This window comes from Planococcus citri, chromosome 2, assembly GCF_950023065.1.
Source record: "Planococcus citri chromosome 2, ihPlaCitr1.1, whole genome shotgun sequence".
Taxonomy (NCBI): Eukaryota; Metazoa; Arthropoda; class Insecta; order Hemiptera; family Pseudococcidae; genus Planococcus; species Planococcus citri.
This window is the reverse complement of record NC_088678.1, coordinates 31,823,039-31,839,267: the sequence shown is the minus strand read 5'-3', so window position 1 is coordinate 31,839,267 and position 16,229 is coordinate 31,823,039. Positions and strand designations below refer to the sequence as shown.

The following is a 16,229-nucleotide window of genomic DNA, read 5'->3' as shown; positions in this document are numbered from 1 at the left end:
ATTGCGAACAATTTTCGGTGTAACATTAGAGCTATATAATTAAAAGGTAATTAAAGCTCGTTTGCTACATATTTAAATGTAAGTATATCGTTCATTAAGTGACCACCGTGTAAGTATATACGTCGAATAATTAAATTATATCTTTAACGAGTATTAAGTATGTACTTATATTTCATATTTAACTTAACGAGTACGCTGGCCCGATGATTGTTTTCTTAGAATAGAAATTCCGTTCGTGTATTTTCATATTTTTTTCCAAGTCCACGTGCGTGTATTGTATTGTGTTGGTATATTTACCTAATTTGCTCGATGCGAAATTCCAAAAGAAGAAAAAATTTATGTGAAAGCTCCCATCTCTTGTGTTGACTGTCGTTATGTTGTTGTTTTGTTTCGAAATTAGCTAAATTGATTTTTAAGTGTGTAATCTTGGTTAATTGTTGTTCAAGCTGAAGCTGTGTGACGTAAAGAGCATTATGTGTATAGTTTGTAAAAAAAAGTTTGAAGAAGAATTAACTAGGTTTTTATGAAGTTTCAACGTGGAATTTTTTCTGCACCTGTAGGCAGATTTTTTTTTAATGATGAATATTGATGGAAAAAATTTATGAAAATGTAGTATTAAGTAGGTTGGTAAGGTACGTCTAATAACATTAATCGAGGGAAATTTCATCAAGGTACCTAGGTATAGGTATTGAGAATTTTTTTCCAACTTTATTCTGAGAAATGAAAAATTTGAGTTGTGATCAAGACTCCTCACCGAACGTAATAGCAAGGGGCAGGGGCGTTTCTCAGAAATTGTTTATTATCTCATTTCGAACTGAAAAATTAAAAAAAATGATATTTCGGAATACAGCCGCGAGATGCCAATTTTTGGTCATTTTAAGTAAAAAAAAATTGAAAAAAATTGATGAGTTTTTGGCTATTTTTCTCGTTTTTTGAAATTGACAATAACGAGAATGGCCAAAAAAATTAGCACCTTTGTATTCCAGAATATTTTCCCAGTTTTAGATCTGAAAGATATTTTTTCACCCAAAAATAAGTTATCTGCAAATTTTTAATCGATCAGTAGAACTCTAAACGTGATCTTGGATTCTGACAATGGCCTAGGTCGACATAGAATCTCAAATATAGGTACATACATTTATAGTATGTTTTATCTTTTGAAACTGACGATGAGTCATTTTTTTCAAAACAGATTGGGCGATGACTAGAGCGAAAAAACCACGATGTTTTCGAAAATGCCTCCTCTTTGAAGACCCATATCTCCCTTCAAAGAGCATCTCCTGGACTAAAAAAATTTCTGGGTCACTTTCAACTGAAAATGAAGGTCTTTCCTGAATTTTTTCAAAATTCTCTGACACCTTTTTTTTCTAAATCCATTGGGTGGCAAAAAAAGAGGGCTATAAATAAGATGAAAATTTCGATCATTTTGAAATTTTTTTCCAAATTTTGGATTTTATTTACCTTTTTTCTATCAGAAAATGGAGATCAACAGGAATAGGTAAACCTCAAAATAAACTGTCCTTATACGATGATTTTAAAATAATGTAGAAGCACTTTTTATTTGTAAAATTGCTCGATGAAAAAAATTCTTTACTCTCTTTGATTAATCCAATTTTCGTTTGATAAAATTTCTGATTTCTCATCTTTGTAAGGTGTCCGAGTTGCACTAGTTACTCTGGTGTAATAATCAAGTAATGAAATGGGATAACTGTACCTAATCCCTCAAATTGCCAGGTATAAACTACTTAAAATTTCGTAATAATGGTGAATTTTACGATTTTCAAATTTTTATTGCTTGACGTTGATTTTTATCGACTCAACGAACAAATACATAGGTACTCATTTGATTGATTTTCTCTACTCACTCGTTTAGATGATTTTTGGGTCTCAGTTGTTTGCTTTATTTTTCAATGAAAATGGAGGATTTTAAAAATATCTCAAACAGTGTTCAAATCTTGAAGAAAAAAATTTTTAGGGCCTGGGAGGATTATCTAATTGCCAAATTTTGATCACATGTTCAATTTTTATTAATCTAAAGTAACGTCAGCGGTCCATAATTAAGGTTGTTGAACATTTACTCTCTTCCGTCAAGATTTGATCACTCGTTTAATTTTTAATCCCAAAACGACAGACTTTTTTGAAGGAAAAAAAAAATGAAAATGAAATGAAGAAACAAATTTTGAGAGCTGAAAATTTTGTCTGACCAATAAAGAGTGTTTAGAATTCTCTCGTAGGATTTATATTTGAGATATTTTAAGCAAAAATTAAAATGATCAACGCGTGTTGTTTTTTTTTTTTTTGGAACGAGTCACTCTGAACAAAAAACAATTTTTTTCCAACAAAAGTCCTAAAATCGAATCGACCCTCATGAAAGTTTTTTCAGAAATGAAATCATACTCAGTGCCATGTTGTGACCAAATTGACTCAATTTCTTATCCTTTTTTCCTTCGAAGTGTTGGAATTCTAATATTCTCATCGAGTTGAAAAATATATTCTGAAAAGTGTTTCGATTAAAGTCAATTTTATGAACAAATTAAATTTCAGTCTTCTTTTCTGCGTCAGTGAACCAAAAGAGGTAAATAATTGGAAAACTTATAGTGCTAAGAATTTTCAAAATAAAGATATAAGGGGCTGAAAAATTGTGATTATACTACGTGAACTTCTGAAGTTTTTTAAACGGTATTTTTTTTATCATAATAAATATAAGTAGGTATTACATACATTTCAGTCGTTTGAGGTCCATTTTTAGACCTCTCACTTTATTTGCTATCATTTAAAATTAAAAAATTGTACTTCTTACATAACTTTTTTAATCACTTTCATTATTGAAGTGAACTTCAAAATGTTGGGAAAATGGAAGGTCCAAAAAATTTAATCTACGAGTTATTAGGTACCGCCCAATCAATTTTTTCGCCATGCTAAAAAGAAATTGGGCCCTAAAAATACTAGTTTGGTTCTCCTATTATCAAAAGTGAGTCTCGCGACGTCATTCGAAAACCAAAATACGATATGACTAAAGCAGATCACCATCAAAATTTTAGTCTTCTAATCGATTTTTTTGCGAGTATGAATCGTTCTGCTAAGTCAAAAAGGCGGGGACTTCTATTTTAGCCCATTTAACCACCACTGGGCACAAAGTTCTCCATCGGATCTCATTTTTTGTGTAAGATCCTAACCTTTTGTTGAGTTGTTGAATTCCATCTCTGATTAAGTATTTATTCCATATTGATTAGTATTAGGTGCTATCAAAAATTTATTCTGATTTATTTTATATTTCGGCTGAAATGATGTCATTTTTGAGAATTTTGCAAAACATTTGATTAATCAGTTCTCAACCATAATATTTCAATGTACTAAGCTCACGTTTTTCTGTCTTTAATCGTTATTGCGACATTTCTATTGGTTTGGTTGTCTATAGTTGCTTAAATACATATGAAGAGTGATATTCCAAAACTCGCTTTGTCCATTTTTATCAAAGTTGGGTTTTCAGTGGTACTTGGTAGATGAAGTATTAACTCACATTCCTACATCATCAACCCACCAAAATGAGGTGTTAAACTCACCTAAATAGTCAATTCACTAAAAATTTAAAAAAAAATAATGTTCCAAAACGCGCTTTGCCCATTTTTATTGAAATTTTTTTCAGCAGTATTTAGTGGATGAAATGTATACCTACACTCCTACATCATAAATCCACCCAAATAAAGTGCTAAACTCGCCTAAAAAGCCAATTTACCCGTTTGAAGGGAAACTGTTTTTCCTCTCTCCTGAAAAGTTGTGAAAATGGACAAAGCGAGTTTTGGAATATCACTCTTCATATGTAGTTTATTGTATAGTATGGAGTTGAAGTTTACAAATCCTCTTTGAACGGATATAACTTTCCCCATGTCTGTCAATACAGCAGTTAATTTATGAATGACAAGCTGGTATTATTGTATAGCAGCTACTTGAGGATATTTACCAGAAACTTGTTGGGCGATATGGTATTGGGTGCATTCGTTTGATGAATGATGATTGCTATAATTGAGCTAAATTTAAGGAATGTGTACGTAGTAGGATGTACCAGGGTCGTTGTTATGATACATACGGAATAAAAACACGCTCCGCAGGAATTCCTGTGTAGGAAAGATAGTGAGAAATACTTCATCGTGTGATTATTGCTTGGGTAGTTGACGTATAATATGGTCAAATTCTGTGAATTTTTCAGGTACCTACTGGTATGATATACCTATTCTAGCACATCTGGTTTGAGTTGGTGATAGAAACATAGACCACAAAATTCGACGCCTCAGTACTGAAAAGAGAATGGTTTTTGATGGTTGAGGGAAACAGATCCAAGACGAGGGAAGGGTAAGAGTATATAAGGATATCGATAAAAGACGATATAATAATAATGTAAACACGCTTGGAAATAGGTAGTACCTTTCGTACGAGTGTACTACGTACCTTGCTATATATAATAGGCTGTATAGGCAGGTAGATAGGTAGATAGGACGAAATAAAGTGGAAATTTTTCCATTCTGGGCGAACTGCCGCAGAAATTCAATCATATCGGGTAAATTTTTTTTCTTTTACCGATTGATTCGCCGATAATATGGCAATTTTTAAACTCGAAAGGGGGCTTTTTTGCCTTTTTCTATCGTATATTTCGTCTGGTAGAATTTTTCAATAACATCGCATCAACGACGACTACGACGTCGTATATAGTCGTCGGGATTGAATTTATTTTATTTTATTAATAAGGTATTTGCGCGAGCAAACGGTTCGCGTCGTAATGTATTTTTCTCCGCTCTTTTCCCTTCCTCGGTCGTCAATTATATTCCGAGGTATTATACGCATTTAGGCGTATAACCTTTGAATTTACTACGCTTTGGTGGAGGTTTTTTCATACCCCTGCTCACCTGCCTCAATCTCCTTGGGCTCGTTGCTTTGCTTTTTCTTTCGTCTCGTAGTATATACCTACCTACCTTACTATATCCACATCGTCGCCATTCTGTGTAATTCAGTTTTTATAATGGGCTAATTTCAATTCATAAATGTTTGCGACGTGTTTGTTGAATTTAACATTTTTGTTAAATTGAAAAACGAAACAGTGAATTTAAATATTACGAAATTGTTTTTTAATATTAATTCGTTTTATCGATTTTTTTTCGTGCTTCTTCGACTGTGTGCGGTAAGAAGTGGTAGGTTTCATTTCGGAAATGTTCGCCTTGCCTTGGATGAGGTTTTTTGCCCGGCTTGTTTATTTTTCTACGAAGATGGATTTCTTTGCAATATGTAAGGTAGGCTATTGCTGAATTAATGTTTTGAAGAAAAGCTTCTCTCGTAGACCTATAGATATGTTATTTTCTCAGAAAAAGAACAGATTACTTACTAAATTAAATCAAGTAAATCTTTTAATCCGGTACTTATAAGTATTAATCGATACTATTAAAGCTTTCAAATAAGAGTTTTTATTGTCCTCGTGTATTGGGTAAAGAAGAGAGAAAGGGGCATGGAAAAAACCACTATACGTTATTTTGACCGATTTCAAAACAAGCGATTCTGCTTTCTGCGTTTCCCTTCCCTTCCCTTTCTTACTCTACCGAAAGTATAAAGTTATACTCGTATATTGAAAAGTTGTCATTTATATTGTTTTAAAATGAATTTATCTTCCGTTGTATAGGTTTCCATTAGTCTTATGATTCTTGGCGGTCGCCTTTCAAAAAGTATCCGAGAAGGATATATTGTGAAATGAATTTTTTAAGTGCTAGATAAGTCGTAGCTGGCGTCGTTAGTGCTGACTGCTGATGGCGAAATGATGACAGTTGGTAACGCTTTATGACATTTTTTTGAGTGTTTGACTGATTTTTTGAAATTATAGGAGAGTAGGTACATATGTGTTGGATGTGTTTTATTTTGAAAGAAGGGTTCTTGAGAATCGGTATCAGCTAGGGGTGATTTTTGACCACTCCCCACCCTTTTATCATTCAAATGTTTATTCTTATATGTTTCGAGGCATAGAATAAATTACATCTCATAATTTTAGTAAGATATGGTTCAATGAGTGAATTTTGCTGAAACAAATTGCGAATTTTATCGCACTAGCCAGACGTTGTTGTGATTTTATGAGCGTGGAAAACTACCTAAATAGATAGGTATAGGCTGGTATAGAGATATCCATATACGTGTGTAGATCATATAAATTATCCTGCATATGTTGCGTAATGTAATAAAAGTATTTTTGGAAAAAATTGATGATGTTATACACGGGTTTACTAAGTGGAAATATACCTACTCTTTTCAAAACATCGAAATTGTCATGAAATATGTTGTGTGATGAACTCGTAAAGCTCAATTTAAAATATACAGGAGGTGATCTAGTAATTTGGAAGTCATGTCTTGATCAGATGTCTTGTTTTTCCTCAGCAAAAGAATTGAATGTTGTAAAAAGTCGTAGCTTTGATTTGGAAATGATCTTCTGACTACCTCTCTAACGCTTGTGGTTTTCTCATCCTAATAAGTAGGTAACATTGAAATTTGTTTCAAAATTCAAACTTTCGAACTGATAGTCTCTGAAAAGCTACGAAATTTAGTTTGCTTTAAAAATTGAGAGCAAATTGATTCTCAGACTCAGAAACATTGGCACATCATTATAAAAATGTTGTTAAAAAAATTTCCTACTTTGAATTTTTATGAACTTACGAAAGGTCAAATTCTCAATAGAGGTATTAAAATTCCAAATCAGTGACTCGTATAAAAGTGCTCGTAAAACATTTCAAGTCCAAAAATCACGAATCATTTAATTTTTACCCAGAAAAAACTCAAAAAGCAGTTGTGCAGCAGGCTTCTCTTCATGAGAAAAAATTAAAGATGAGAATAAAAAAACACATCAGTGGCTTTTTCTGTAGAAAAAAATGCAAAAATTTTCAAAAATTGAAAAATTTCTTTCCCATTTTTTGAAAATTTCTTAGATTTGGTCAAAAACTTACTCTTATTTAATCATACACTCATACGCCCCCTCCACCCCCAAAAAAATTAATGGGATGAATGTACATATTATTTTTATTTCTGATTCTACAAATATCAAACGAAATCCTTCATTTTTGGCTGAAATTTCATGTGAAAAATCCATTTTTCCTCTTTTGGCACATCTATTTTGAAAATTGGAGGGGAAGGTAGGGTACCAAATTATTGGCAAATTTTGGAATTTCTTAGCATAGTTTCCAATGTACATACCTACCTAACTTTCCAAATTAAACAAATAAGGTTCTCTTCTGAAACAGCCTATCTCTAAAATTGAATGGATTTATAAGTTGTTGAATTTTTGAAAAAGAGTCAATTTTTCTCCCAGTTCCTCAAAATTTTTAAAAGTTGGAATTTTGTTAACTTTGAAGCTGGATTAAAACACATTTTGGCGCAACTGATTAAGAAAGTAAGTAGCTTTAGTGCTAACCTACACCCATCCCATTAGTGATCAGATGGTCCATCTGCTCCGTTTTGTCAAGTCTGTGTAGTGTTCAAAATCTGAATGCCCAAAACCTTTGCTGCAAAAAACAGTGCATTTTTAAATCATTCAAAACTTGTTGAAAAATTCTGTTTAGAAGCTGAAATTTGATGGATATGTGTTTGAAGTGTCAGTACCGCTTTTGATTTCGGTTTTATAATTATTTTTTTGGTGGTATTGAATTGTTAAACATGTTGATCATTTTTCATGCCATGGGGTAATTCCAATAGCCCTAGCAAAATTGCCCTGTAATGTTTTTTTCTCTGTTTTGATGTATTTTTTTTGGGGGGGGGGGCCGAAATTATCAAAGAAAAACATCAAAAGGGGGCTTTTCTCTCTAGTTTAGTCTAGTTTTCAAAAATTATGCCTCAAAAATGCATAATTTGTAAAAATTTTGTAATTTTTGTTCTAATGATTCAATTTACATGAAATAAAAACCTAAGTATACAATAAATGGTAGATTTCAACATAACTGACTCGGAATTACTCCAGGAGAATTTACTTTTCTTATAAAACTCGTTATTGGAATTACCCCAAAAATGGGGTAATTCCGATAACTTGACCTTTCAAAATGTTTTTTCAATTATATGTATGAAGCCTCCGCACAAATCACTCTTCAGTAGGGTAAATGTGCCTAAGTTTGCGCGCTTCCTAAGATTGCGCAGTGACAATTTCTCAGAACCAGTGAGAGTTACAACATTTGATACCGCCTTTACTTGAAAGAAAAATCAAAATGACCATACCTAACGATTTTTGGTGATGGTAGCACCAAGTGTTGCCAACTGACGAGCAAAAAACTTTTTTTCAAAATTTTTTATAATTTTTCCAATATAAGTGGCACGCGACAATTTTTATGGAAATGGCAGTAGAAATCTAAATAAGCTATTTTTAGATTCGTCATTGTCTGGGGATTATAACAAGCACATATTTCAAGTGTTTTCTGCTTTAATTCGTTTCAATTTTTCAATTTTAAAAAAAACACCCCTGTGCCTAAGATTGCGATTTTTATTTTTTGCTACTTTTCTAGACTAATAATGATACTTTTTGAAATTTTCATTAAGAATTCAATTCATTTGAATGAAATGACACCTTATATACGTATATCGAGTTTACTCCTTGTCAAAAGCTAGGGAGAAATGGGTGTAATGCTGGAAATTCCAGATACGAGCGCATTTCCAGTGTGGTTCACTCAGAAGTTTCAAATCCACGTTCATGTGAGACATTTTGTTTGCTTTCATCATAAATTAAACAATCTTGACGAATTTCTATATTTTTCACTGGTGCACAATCTTGGGAAGGTGAATGCGCAATCTAAGGAAGGCATATTCCTAAGTTTGCGCATTTGACTTTTTTTAGTTTTTGGTCAAAATATCAAAAACTAAATCAATTAAAAATTTTATTTCTGGCGCAAATCATAGCCAAATGTTTGAAGAACCTTCTGTACAAATTTCAATATTCTAGCTCCTTTTCATAAAAAGTAGTGACTGTTTGAAAATTAGGTGCGCAAACTTAGGCACATTTACCCTATAGTCAATGTGTAGCTGAAGGATGTAGGAATAAAGTGGTTTTATCACTTTTGCCCCAAAACGTATAGGAAACCCAAAAAATGAGAAATTGCTAAAATTTTGCATTTTGCCATCGGAATTACCCCACTTTACCTTAATATATAGTCCACAAGTTATCATTATTTTCATGAGCCCCTACAGTTGCAATGTCTGAATCTGCTGAAAGACAGCAATCCTGCTAATGACAACGACAACGACGATGTTTATCTCAATGATGACAGTTTAACTGATGACAATGGTACAAGTAGTGCCTCGACTTCGACTTCAACAAATACAAATAATCGAAATGTATTGAACATCTTACTCAGTGATCTTTGAAAGCTTGGCATTGATTCAGTTATGATATACCTATACCAATACTGGAAATCACCAAATGCGGAAATGCGTGACATACATGACTTAAAAATCAAATTCGATGAGGTCGCCAGAAATTTATTAGCACACTCAGGAGCAGACAATAACATTGAAGATATTTGTTCCAACTTCAATGCAGTATATATCAAAATTTATAAGAAATTTGCTAATTCAGAAAAAACATGACCATCCTCAAGATTTAAAATTAGGCACTAAATCTCAATATACTCAAATTCAACGGTGATGATAAAGATTGGCTAAATTTCCAAAATGTCTACGTGAAGAACATCCATAATAATACCAAGATTCTTTTTGGTTTGCCTTGAAGAGTGTTGTACCATGAAACTGGGTTTGAAGACTGGGCCTTTGGAGGTTCACAAGCTCTCCCTTTCTCAATTGAAGAGCTGTATTCGAAAGTGGCTGGTGTAAATTTGAAATAAAATTAATGAAATCTTGTGAAATAAGGGAGACGTCGATTTTTTTGACATCCTCTCCCCCTTCCCCTTCCCCAAACCTAATTAAATTGGTCATTCGACTCAACAAAAATTTAAGAAATAAAATGTACATAATTATTTCGATACAAATGTAAGAGATAGACGATTGTTATGAGACCTATCATCACCAATTTTGTAAACTGATTGAATAGACTTACGAATTGAAAATTCATTCTCAACATTTCCATTTATTGATCCACCAATTTGACCGCATCATGATCATATTTTTAGTCGTTTGCAAATTCTCAACTTACAAATCATCGTATGTACCAATGCCAGACTTTACCTTTGCAATATGCACCCTCCAAATGTATGCAGTCTATAGAAAAAAAGACCGAAACTTGCCATACATATATGTAGAAAAGTTTTCACTTTCACACGCGTCTGTCGCGTAATTCGCTGCGAATCGAGACCACATATATAGACGAAGCATCTATACCACTTGTGTGTATATGGCGAAAAGGGTAGATAGGTATAAACGAGATGAATGAACGCTCTACCATAACGGATCCCTTCAGCCTTTCTCATTAGTGTCATCCCATCTGTAAACGTTAACGAGGCTTTCATTGTTCGCCGTAATTGAGAGTGTAATACTCGTCGTCGTTTTATACACAACTTGTAACCTCGTTAATGCAAACACGAAACAGTGCCGCATACACGCTCTCAAAATCCACGCTTTGCGCCTATATGTATGTACGTACCTTCCTTCTTTACTATAACATTTACCATACATACCCTGCTGCTGTACAACAAACTCCTGTATATATGTAGGTACCTTCGAATAGTTATTCCATGTAAAGCACCAACGCTGCGTGTACGCAAACGTAAATTGTCAAGAGAGCCAATATATTATGAAATTTTCAACAATAAACGTCGACCTGCAGTAGCCCAATTTTTTTTCTGAAGTTTGTCTACTCTACATGTAGACTTACCCTCTTTTCATTTCACCCTCCTTGGTGACAACTTTCATTCCAGAGATGGCGTGTGAATCGAATACTATTCACAATTTTCTTTATGGAGTTTACTTACATTTTAAAAGGTGAAAATTCCCTACACAGAGGTGAAAAAGAGTGATAAATTTAAAAAAGGTCTTGGTATCCTGAATTAAATCGTTATGTTCGTTGACTCGTCTTTTGAATACAGTCTAGTTGAATAAAGTAGCAATTTTTTTCCAACAATTGTCCCATTTGTGAAAATTTTTAGCAAAGGGGTTAGAGTGGAAGGGGGTCAGAATTTTGAAAAATAACCCCTGGCGTGTTGGGTATCGTTTTAAATGTATTTTTAGCGTAGAATTCAAATACGACGTTGATTTTTCGATTTCGTTCTAATCCGGGCATTTTTTCGTACAAAAAATGCGACACTGTAGTTTTTATCCATGTACTAGGTAGACTTGATTACACCCAGGTGCGGCGAATACCCTTGAGTTAACTTTCTGATTTAACGAATAGCTCATGTCGTAGATATATTCGCGTGTTTGAACACCTTTGACACATTCGAGTACTGTGTTGCATCATTAACGACGAAGTCATTTGGAAAAAACATCACCCAATCACCCATCAACGAACACCTCTGCTGGAGACTGCACACTCGGCAAACATAGGCTATATACTCGTATAGAGCAGACGACAGACAATAAATTTGTCAAATTTGACGAAATTTTCTTCGATGTCGAACCTCGTAGTCGTCGTTAGTTCGCCACACAGCTTTAGCCAATCAACATCGCCAAACGCTATTGATTGGTAAAAGCCGTTACATTTCGTCTCTTAACGAGTTCAACAATGAGTCAAAATTAGCGGATCTGTTTTTGGTAATTTTCATTAGCACGGCGAAATTATCGCCGGTATTCATACTGGCAGACTATAATGCTCGCGAACCAAATAACAAATTGTACCATCTAAACAAGCGATAAATTACGACGCGTAAAACTTTCGCCCTGCTTTTAAAGATTACGATGAAGCAAACGCTGCAGCAGCGCGATGAGCTCTCTGAAAGTACGAGTACAACTGCGACTTGTGGAGAAACAGAGAATGAGGGAGAGAGAAAGAACGAACGTCTTCTCACGTGAATTATCAGCAGCCGAGCTTAATACGAAAATCAAACAACCGGCAGTGGAAAAATTCTCTACAAATTGCTTCATTACCGGATGCCGCAAACTTTTTTTCATCTTTCCTACTTCTTGCTTCCCTAGAGCTCTTTTTGTGCGTCGTCGACTACGACGACGATGGCTCTCTCGCTATGTGTATATAGTCGGGAATCGCGACAATTAACATTTCAAAATAACAAACCTAAATAACCTAAGCTGATTAAATAAAACGAAACGAATCGAACGAACGCTTAGGGAAATATGCCTGCTCGTGTGTATAGTATACGAGTTTACTACTATACGTTGGTATACGCACAGATCGTATCCTTCTCGGTAACTATATAGTGTATACTATATATGCTATATAATAAAAGGTACACAATTAACGTGCTTCCAATACGAAGTCGAATTTGCATTACAATTTACATCGAGAATAACCGAACGAACGAAAAGACCGGGCGTCTCGTTCAAATTGGAATTTCGTTTAATTGAAATTTGCGCCGCACGGTCCCCGAAATAATTAAAATCGAAGCTGCACGAAATTACGGCCAAGTAGTCGCGCTGCCTTTCGCCTTCGCCTTCGTCTCCGCCTCGCTCTGTTCGCTTCAAACCCCCGAAGAATCAAGCCTAACCTTTATTAGGTAGGATTAAACGTACAAGTCATTATAAAGCGTTCCAATTACGACAAAGTTTAATTTTTAATTTTTACCATGCAAGAATTCCTCCTCTCCCCTGACCTCCGCACTTTCATATTCTATCTAGAGGTAGCGTAGATATTAACCTTTTACTTCGTTCTCCTCCCTTCTCAGCCGTGCCTTCAACCCTTGTTCCCCGTTGTCGTGCCATGGCTCTCTCTAAGTCTCTATACTCTTCCGGATGATTCGGAATTATATCATTTTTTTGAATGTAATGTACCTGGCTGGCTGCGTACAGCGAATTCCCTGTGGAAATGGTCAATTTTCACTTTATTCTTTGCTGTTTTTTTTTTTTCGGTACAAAAAACTCGTTTCAGAATGGTCATTGTGTTTGTGGATTGCGCTCTTTTGAGCTTCTTGAACCATTTTAGAGATAGCAGTTTTTTCTTATTTTTTATAAAACACTGACTCGCTCTACATTTTTAAATTTCCAAAAAAAAAAAAAAATGTAAACTCAATTTGGTGAAGTGGATTATAATGAAATGAGTATTATTATGGAGTAAAAATTACCTAAAAACTCTAATTTTTCATCAGTTTTGTCGGTTGATACGATAAACATTTTCAGTAGGTAACCCAAAAATGTCTGAAAAGAAAAATTTTAAGATCTTGAATGAACCTCTCGAGAAAAAAATTACATCTCAAACCTGTAAAGTTAATTTGAAGTGTATTTAGATGTAGGTAAATGAGAAGTAGGACCCCCCCCTTGGAGCAAGTGAGGCGGGGTTCATTTTTCAGCAATTGAAATTTTTTGTCATAATTCCCAACTTTGTAGTACAATTGCTCAAGGGAGAGTCGGAACTTCTACAAATCTTGTCTAAAAAAATATTGATAAAAAATTTCAAAAAGTCAAAGTTGATTTTTTTTGAGAGGTTCATAATGTTTTGTAAACCATTTTCTTTTTTTTTCTTTTTTTTTTTGAAAATTGAAAAACAAGTTTGAATTTTCAAAAATCTAACAAACTATAATATGCTCTATTTTTTTATCCAATATTTGAGATTTGCTTGCATTTTGATCAACATTTTGGGATTCTGTCGCTTCTCCATGATTTTGCGAATCCCGTCGCAAAAAGTTCATCGTTATAAATATCATTGAGCTGTATGATTCTTGGATTTTTTCAAATTTTGGAATTCTATATCTAGGTATATGTACTTCAGAGCAAAAGGAATTGAAGTCCATTTTTTTCGATTTTGTGATTTTTACATTACCTATTTGAAAAAATTGGTTCATGAAATTTCCAAACCAAAAAAAAAAAAAAAAAAAAAAACTTGCAAAAAGAATTGTTAACAAAAATCTGTTCATTAAGTAACTTTAATGAAAAAATTCATGATATCAAAACATCGCCAAGCAATTTTCATTCAGCAGTTGTGATCAGGAATTGATATGGAATTTCAAATTAATTTGGTACTTACTGAAATAAAATATCCATAAGTTTGAGAACTGAATTGAAAAACCGGACCGATAAATTCCGCCGGCGCTTGGCCCGGTTTTTCAATTCAGTTCTCAAACTTATGGATATTTTATTTCAGTAAGTACCAAATTAATTTGAAATTCCATATCAATTCCTGATCACAACTGCTGAATGAAAATTGCTTGGCGATGTTTTGATATCATGAATTTTTTCATTAAAGTTACTTAATGAACAGATTTTTGTTAACAATTCTTTTTGCAAGTTTTTTTTTTTTTTTTTTTTTTGGTTGGCGGTAATTTGCTTTTTAAAAGTATTTTTGATGGATATCACGACTTTTTTTTTTTAATGTGTACATATTGTAAATTGTTAATGCGAATCTGGGTACATACTCCAAGACGTTGAGAATATCAGATTTTTGTTGACAATTCTTTTTGTTTTTTTGTAGGTAAGTTTTTTTTTTTTGGTTGGCGGAATTTTTGCTTTTTAAAAGTATTTTCGATTGATATCACGACTTTTTTTTTTTTTTTTTAAATAATGTACATTATTATAAATTATTAATGGGAATTCGGGTACACCAACAATTTTAGAATAATTTGTTGAATAAATCACAAAGTTTCTCACTAGAAGAACACTACCGAACTGATATGAGTCAAATTTCGTACAGTGATTTAAATTAGGGTATTATTTAAAAATATAACGTTAGTTTTTTAAAAAAATCATTTTTGACTCCCTTTTTCACAATTTGAAAATTGCTTTCCCCCATAAAACCCCCCAAAAATGAAAATTTCTCGTTGTACCGTAGAAAAGGGTCATCTACATTATATTCGCTATCATTTTGCAAAATTTCAAGCAAATCGGTTCATTTGGAGAAGCTGTAGCCTTGTCAACGGAAATTTAAGCATGAAATTTCATGAATATTTCTATTTTTCACCCTCAACCACCCTAAAAATGAAAATTGTTTGCTGTACCATAAAAAAGGGTCATCTGCATCACATTTAATACAACTGTGCAAAATTTCAAGCAAATCGGTTCATTTGGAGAAGCTGTAGCCTTGTCAACGGAAATTGTCATGAATTTTCATGCTGAAATTTCCGTTGACAAGGCTACAGCCTCTCTTAATGAACCGATTTGCTTGAGATTTTGCACATTGATAGTGAATATGATGTAGATTACCCTTTTTTATGATACAGCTAACAATTTTCATTTTTTGGGTGGTTTAGGATGAAAAATGGAAATAGTCATCACGAAATTTCATGCTTAAATTTCCGTTGACAAGGCTACAGCCTTTCCAAATGAACCGATTTGCTTGAAATTTTGCACAATGATGGCGAATATAATGTAGATGACCCTTTTCTACGGTACCGCGAAAAATTTTCATTTTGAGGGTGTTTTAGGGGGGAAAGAAATTTTAAAATTGAGAAAAAGGGGGTCAAAAATAATTTTTTTTCAAAACTGACGTTGTATCTAAAAATAACTCATTAATTTACACCAGTGTACGAAATTTGACTTGAATTGGTTCAGTAGTTTTCTCTTGACACGAAGATTAGTGATTTCAAAAATTACCCCAAAATGCTAACTTTGGGTATTCCAATCTACATCATTTTTTACCGTAGAAAGTTTGTAAGCATACCAAATTAAAGCTCTCGTTGATGCCAACAACATATCAAAAAATCAGATTCGTGCGTGTATTTATTCGCGAGAAATTCATCATCGAAAATACGCTTAGTTGTTCAGGGAATATAAGCAGTAAGTGGCCGGACTGTCATCACGTTTGGTATTATCGGTTTTTGTTTTTTTTTGTGTTCGTTTTTTTTTTTCTTGCTTGGCGGGGCAGTCCGACCGGACTGCTTGATGATTTAAGTAAAGATCTCAAAACCAAAAAAAATCTGAAATTTGGCTATCTAACTTTAAAAAATTGAGCTCTTCATAAAAACTTGACTTTGAATTCTTGAAATTTAAAAAAAAATTCGGATCTGCTTTCACCACAAACAGGACAAACAGGCTTTTTCCAAGTTTCAGCAGTTCCAAGCAATTGAACTCCAAATTTAAGTACATATAGAAATTTCAATTCTGAAAAAATACAAATCCCGCCTCGCCTGCTCCAAGGAGAATTAGGGAGCCAATCATAGTGATTTTCATTTTTT

General features: G+C 33.5%; 2 protein-coding genes across 11 annotated transcripts in view; one reads left to right on the top strand and one right to left on the bottom strand.

The window, feature by feature from the left end:
- Positions 1-16,229, top strand: part of LOC135835428 (LIM domain only protein 3-like) — a 272,343-nt gene that overhangs the window by 916 nt on the left and 255,198 nt on the right. Inside the window, exon 1 of one of the 10 annotated variants that reach the window (XM_065349675.1) lies at positions 4-46. The exons of 8 other annotated variants lie outside the window; for them this stretch is intronic. The gene's annotated coding sequence lies outside the window, so the exon portion shown is untranslated. One more of the 10 variants, XM_065349674.1, reaches the window with a different exon arrangement.
- LOC135834057 (uncharacterized) overlaps positions 1-16,229 on the bottom strand; it is a 51,344-nt gene that overhangs the window by 20,016 nt on the left and 15,099 nt on the right. The gene's annotated exons all lie outside the window — the stretch shown is intronic.